Genomic DNA, 5803 nt, shown 5'->3' on the forward strand with positions numbered 1-5803 from the left:
TCACTACCATTACTACTACTACTTCTACCATTACTACTACTACTACCACTAATGTTACTACTACCACTACTATTACTTTTACTTATACTGCTACTACCATTACTACTACTTCTACCATTACTACTACTAATACTACTACTACTACTTCTACCATTACTACTACTATCACTACCATTACTACTAATATCACTACCATTACTACTACTACCATTACTACTACCATTACTACTACTACTACTACCATTACTACTACTACCATTACTACTACCATTACTACTACTACTACTACCATTACTACTACTACCATTACTACTACCATTACTACTACTACTACTACCATTACTACCACTACCATTACTACTACTACCATTACTGCTGCTGTCACTGCCACTACTATCACTACCATTACTACTAATATCACTACCATTACTACCACTACCATTACTACTACTACTACTACTACCATTACTATCACTACCATAATTACTATCACTACCATTACTACTACTACTACTACTATCACTACTACTTCTACCATTATTACTACTACTACTATCACTACCATTACTACCACTACCATTATTACTACTACTACTTCTACTACCATTACTAACACTACCATTACTACTACTACCATTACTACCACTACCATTACTACTACTACTACCCTTACTACTACTTCTACCATTACTACTACTACTTCTACTACCATTACTAACACTACCATTACTACCACTACCATTACTACTACTACTACTACTACCATTACTGCTGCTGTCACTGCCACTACTACTACTATTTTACGTCCAGAAGTACTTCAGGACTAGCAAGCACACCACATGTCCTTCAGTAAATGTCCTTTTGTAGTTATTTATTAATGTATTTGTTATTCTCAGGGGTCAGCACTGGCAGAGTGTAATGGCCAAGCCTCGCCTTGGGTGAACCTCTTTTGTGATGAAGATGTCTCCCCTGCCAGATAAATATACACGCACACGTTGATGTCAACGCATTAGTGAAACCCAGTTCATTGAGGGAGTTGAAATTAAGTTACAAAGTACGTCAGTCAGGGCGGACATCCTCAATAAACGATGTCTGCTCACAGTAACCTGGTAATCAGCCAATCAAGGTTGTAATGTTGCTCTAGCTGTCCATCAAAGAACATCAAACATTGAGTCATATCCTTGTATTGTATTTAATATTTACTTTTAATCCCAACCCCCGTCACCACAGGAGGCCTTTTGCCTTTTGGTAGGCCGTCATTGTAAATAAGAATTTTGTTCTTAACTGACTTGCCTAGTTCAATAAAAGTTCAATAAATATTTGTCCAACTCTTCCAGTATTTCCAAACCATTTTAACTGGCATGGTGCCAAACAAGGAGTTTCTTTGTCTGAAACAGAACACCTGGAATGCAGCTCTTGCATCCGAGAAGAGGAGGGTAGATGTGTGATGCTTCAGTGGAAAGGTAGCCCTACCTATACAACGCTCCTACACATACCTGTACCTGTCAAACACGTTGTGGATTGATGTTGTTTAGGGCTACTGACTCACCTAGTGGGACAGTGGGAGACACAGATGGGGAGGAGGTAGAGGAGGAGGTGGTAGAGGAGGAGGAGGTAGAGGACAAAGGTAGTAGAGGAGGAGGGGGTAGAGGAGGAGGAGGTAGAGGACAAAGGTAGTAGAGGAGGAGGGGGTAGAGGAGGGGGTAGAGGAGGAGGATGTAGAGGACAAAGGAGGAGGTGGAGGAGGAGGAGGGAGAGGAGTGTTCTGGTCTCTCTTCCCAGTAGAACTCTGGTTACAGGAGTAGTGTTCTGGTCTCTCTTCCCAGTAGAACTCTGGTTAGAGGAGTAGTGTTCTGGTCTCTCTTCCCAGTAGAACTCTGGTTACAGGAGTAGTGTTCTGGTCTCTCTTCCCAGTAGAACTCTGGTTAGAGTAGTAGTGTTCTGGTCTCTCTTCCCAGTAGAACTCTGGTTAGAGGAGTAGTGTTCTGGTCTCTCTTCCCAGTAGAACTCTGGTTAGAGGAGTAGTGTTCTGGTCTCTCTTCCCAGTAGAACTCTGGTTAGAGGAGTAGTGTTCTGGTCTCTCTTCCCAGTAGAACTCTGGTTAGAGGAGTAGTGTTCTGGTCTCTCTTCCCAGTAGAACTCTGGTTAGAGGAGTAGTGTTCTGGTCTCTCTTCCCAGTAGAACTCTGGTTAGAGGAGTAGTGTTCTGGTCTCTCTTCCCAGTAGAACTCTGGTTAGAGGAGTAGTGTTCTGGTCTCTCTTCCCAGTAGAACTCTGGTTACAGGAGTAGTGTTCTGGTCTCTCTTCCCAGTAGAACTCTGGTTAGAGGGGTAATGTTCTGGTCTCTCTTCCCAGTAGAACTCTGGTTAGAGGAGTAGTGTTCTGGTCTCTCTTCCCAGTAGAACTCTGGTTAGAGGAGTAGTGTTCTGGTCTCTCTTCCCAGTAGAACTCTGGTTAGAGGAGTAGTGTTCTGGTCTCTCTTCCCAGTAGAACTCTGGTTAGAGGAGTAGTGTTCTGGTCTCTCTTCCCAGTAGAACTCTGGTTAGAGGAGTAGTGTTCTGGTCTCTCTTCCCAGTAGAACTCTGGTTACAGGAGTAGTGTTCTGGTCTCTCTTCCCAGTAGAACTCTGGTTAGAGGAGTAGTGTTCTGGTCTCTCTTCCCAGTAGAACTCTGGTTAGAGGAGTAGTGTTCTGGTCTCTCTTCCCAGTAGAACTCTGGTTAGAGGAGTAATGTTCTGGTCTCTCTATGCGTGTTCTCTGTCTCTTAGGTCATAATGCGTGTTCTCTGTCTCTTAGGTCATAATGCGTGTTCTGTCTCTTAGGTCATAATGTGTGTTCTCTGTCTCTTAGGTCATAATGTGTGTTCTCTGTCTCTTAGGTCATAATGTGTGTTCTCTGTCTCTTAGGTCATAATGTGTGTTCTCTGTCTCTTAGGTCATAATGCGTGTTCTGTCTCTTAGGTCATAATGCGTGTTCTGTCTCTTAGGTCATAATGCGTGTTCTCTGTCTCTTAGGTCATAATGTGTGTTCTGTCTCTTAGGTCATAATGCGTGTTCTGTCTCTTAGGTGATAATGCGTGTTCTCTGTCTCTTAGGTCATAATGCGTGTTCTGTCTCTTAGGTCATAATGCGTGTTCTCTGTCTCTTAGGTCATAATGCGTGTTCTCTGTCTCTTAGGTCATAATGTGTGTTCTGTCTCTTAGGTCATAATGCGTGTTCTGTCTCTTAGGTGATAATGCGTGTTCTCTGTCTCTTAGGTCATAATGCGTGTTCTGTCTCTTAGGTCATAATGCGTGTTCTCTGTCTCTTAGGTCATAATGCGTGTTCTCTGTCTCTTAGGTCATAATGCGTGTTCTGTCTCTTAGGTCATAATGCGTGTTCTGTCTCTTAGGTGATAATGCGTGTTCTGTCTCTTAGGTCATAATGCGTGTTCTCTGTCTCTTAGGTCATAATGCGTGTTCTGTCTCTTAGGTCATAATGCGTGTTCTGTCTCTTAGGTCATAATGCGTGTTCTCTGTCTCTTAGGTCATAATGCGTGTTCTCTGTCTCTTAGGTCATAATGCGTGTTCTGTCTCTTAGGTCATAATGCGTGTTCTGTCTCTTAGGTCATAATGCGTGTTCTCTGTCTCTTAGGTCATAATGCGTGTTCTGTCTCTTAGGTCATAATGCGTGTTCTCTGTCTCTTAGGTCATAATGCGTGTTCTGTCTCTTAGGTCATAATGCGTGTTCTGTCTCTTAGGTCATAATGCGTGTTCTCTGTCTCTTAGGTCATAATGCGTGTTCTCTGTCTCTTAGGTCATAATGCGTGTTCTGTCTCTTAGGTCATAATGCGTGTTCTCTGTCTCTTAGGTCATAATGCGTGTTCTGTCTCTCAGGTCATAATGCGTGTTCTCTGTCTCTTAGGTCATAATGCGTGTTCTCTGTCTCTTAGGTCATAATGCGTGTTCTCTGTCTCTTAGGTCATAATGCGTGTTCTGTCTCTTAGGTCATAATGCGTGTTCTGTCTCTTAGGTCATAATGCGTGTTCTGTCTCTTAGGTCATAATGCGTGTTCTGTCTCTCAGGTCATAATGCGTGTTCTCTGTCTCTTAGGTCATAATGCGTGTTCTGTCTCTTAGGTCATAATGCGTGTTCTGTCTCTTAGGTCATAATGCGTGTTCTCTGTCTCTTAGGTCATAATGCGTGTTCTGTCTCTTAGGTCATAATGCGTGTTCTGTCTCTTAGGTCATAATGCGTGTTCTGTCTCTTAGGTCATAATGCGTGTTCTGTCTCTTAGGTCATAATGCGTGTTCTCTGTCTCTTAGGTCATAATGCGTGTTCTGTCTCTTAGGTCATAATGCGTGTTCTCTGTCTCTTAGGTCATAATGCGTGTTCTGTCTCTTAGGTCATAATGCGTGTTCTCTGTCTCTTAGGTCATAATGCGTGTTCTGTCTCTTAGGTTATAATGCGTGGTCTCTGTCTCTTAGGTCATAATGCGTGTTCTCTGTCTCTTAGGTCATAATGCGTGTTCTCTGTCTCTTAGGTCATAATGCGTGTTCTGTCTCTTAGGTCATAATGCGTGTTCTGTCTCTTAGGTCATAATGCGTGTTCTGTCTCTTAGGTCATAATGCGTGTTCTGTCTCTTAGGTCATAATGCGTGTTCTCTGTCTCTTAGGTCATAATGCGTGTTCTCTGTCTCTTAGGTCATAATGCGTGTTCTCTGTCTCTTAGGTCATAATGCGTGTTCTCTGTCTCTTAGGTCATAATGCGTGTTCTCTGTCTCTTAGGTCATAATGCGTGTTCTCTGTCTCTTAGGTCATAATGCGTGTTCTGTCTCTTAGGTCATAATGCGTGTTCTCTGTCTCTTAGGTCATAATGCGTGTTCTGTCTCTTAGGTCATAATGCGTGTTCTCTGTCTCTTAGGTCATAATGCGTGTTCTGTCTCTTAGGTCATAATGCGTGTTCTCTGTCTCTTAGGTCATAATGCGTGTTCTGTCTCTTAGGTCATAATGCGTGTTCTCTGTCTCTTAGGTCATAATGCGTGTTCTGTCTCTTAGGTCATAATGCGTGTTCTCTGTCTCTTAGGTTATAATGCGTGTTCTCTGTCTCTTAGGTCATAATGCGTGTTCTCTGTCTCTTAGGTCATAATGCGTGTTCTGTCTCTTAGGTCATAATGCGTGTTCTCTGTCTCTTAGGTCATAATGCGTGTTCTCTGTCTCTTAGGTCATAATGCGTGTTCTCTGTCTCTTAGGTCATAATGCGTGTTCTGTCTCTTAGGTCATAATGTGTGTTCTCTGTCTCTTAGGTCATAATGCGTGTTCTCTGTCTCTTAGGTCATAATGCGTGTTCTCTGTCTCTTAGGTCATAATGCGTGTTCTCTGTCTCTTAGGTCATAATGCGTGTTCTGTCTCTTAGGTGATAATGCGTGTTCTCTGTCTCTTAGGTCATAATGCGTGTTCTCTGTCTCTTAGGTCATAATGCGTGTTCTCTGTCTCTTAGGTCATAATGCGTGTTCTCTGTCTCTTAGGTCATAATGCGTGTTCTGTCTCTTAGGTCATAATGTGTGTTCTCTGTGTCTTAGGTCATAATGCGTGTTCTCTGTCTCTTAGGTCATAATGCGTGTTCTCTGTCTCTTAGGTGATAATGCGTGTTCTCTGTCTCTTAGGTCATAATGCGTGTTCTGTCTCTTAGGTGATAATGCGTGTTCTCTGTCTCTTAGGTCATAATGCGTGTTCTCTGTCTCTTAGGTCATAATGCGTGTTCTCTGTCTCTTAGGTCATAATGCGTGTTCTCTGTCTCTTAGGTCATAATGCGTGTTCTGTCTCTTA

This window comes from Salvelinus alpinus, chromosome 6 (assembly GCF_045679555.1).
Source record: "Salvelinus alpinus chromosome 6, SLU_Salpinus.1, whole genome shotgun sequence".
Taxonomy (NCBI): domain Eukaryota; kingdom Metazoa; phylum Chordata; class Actinopteri; order Salmoniformes; family Salmonidae; genus Salvelinus; species Salvelinus alpinus.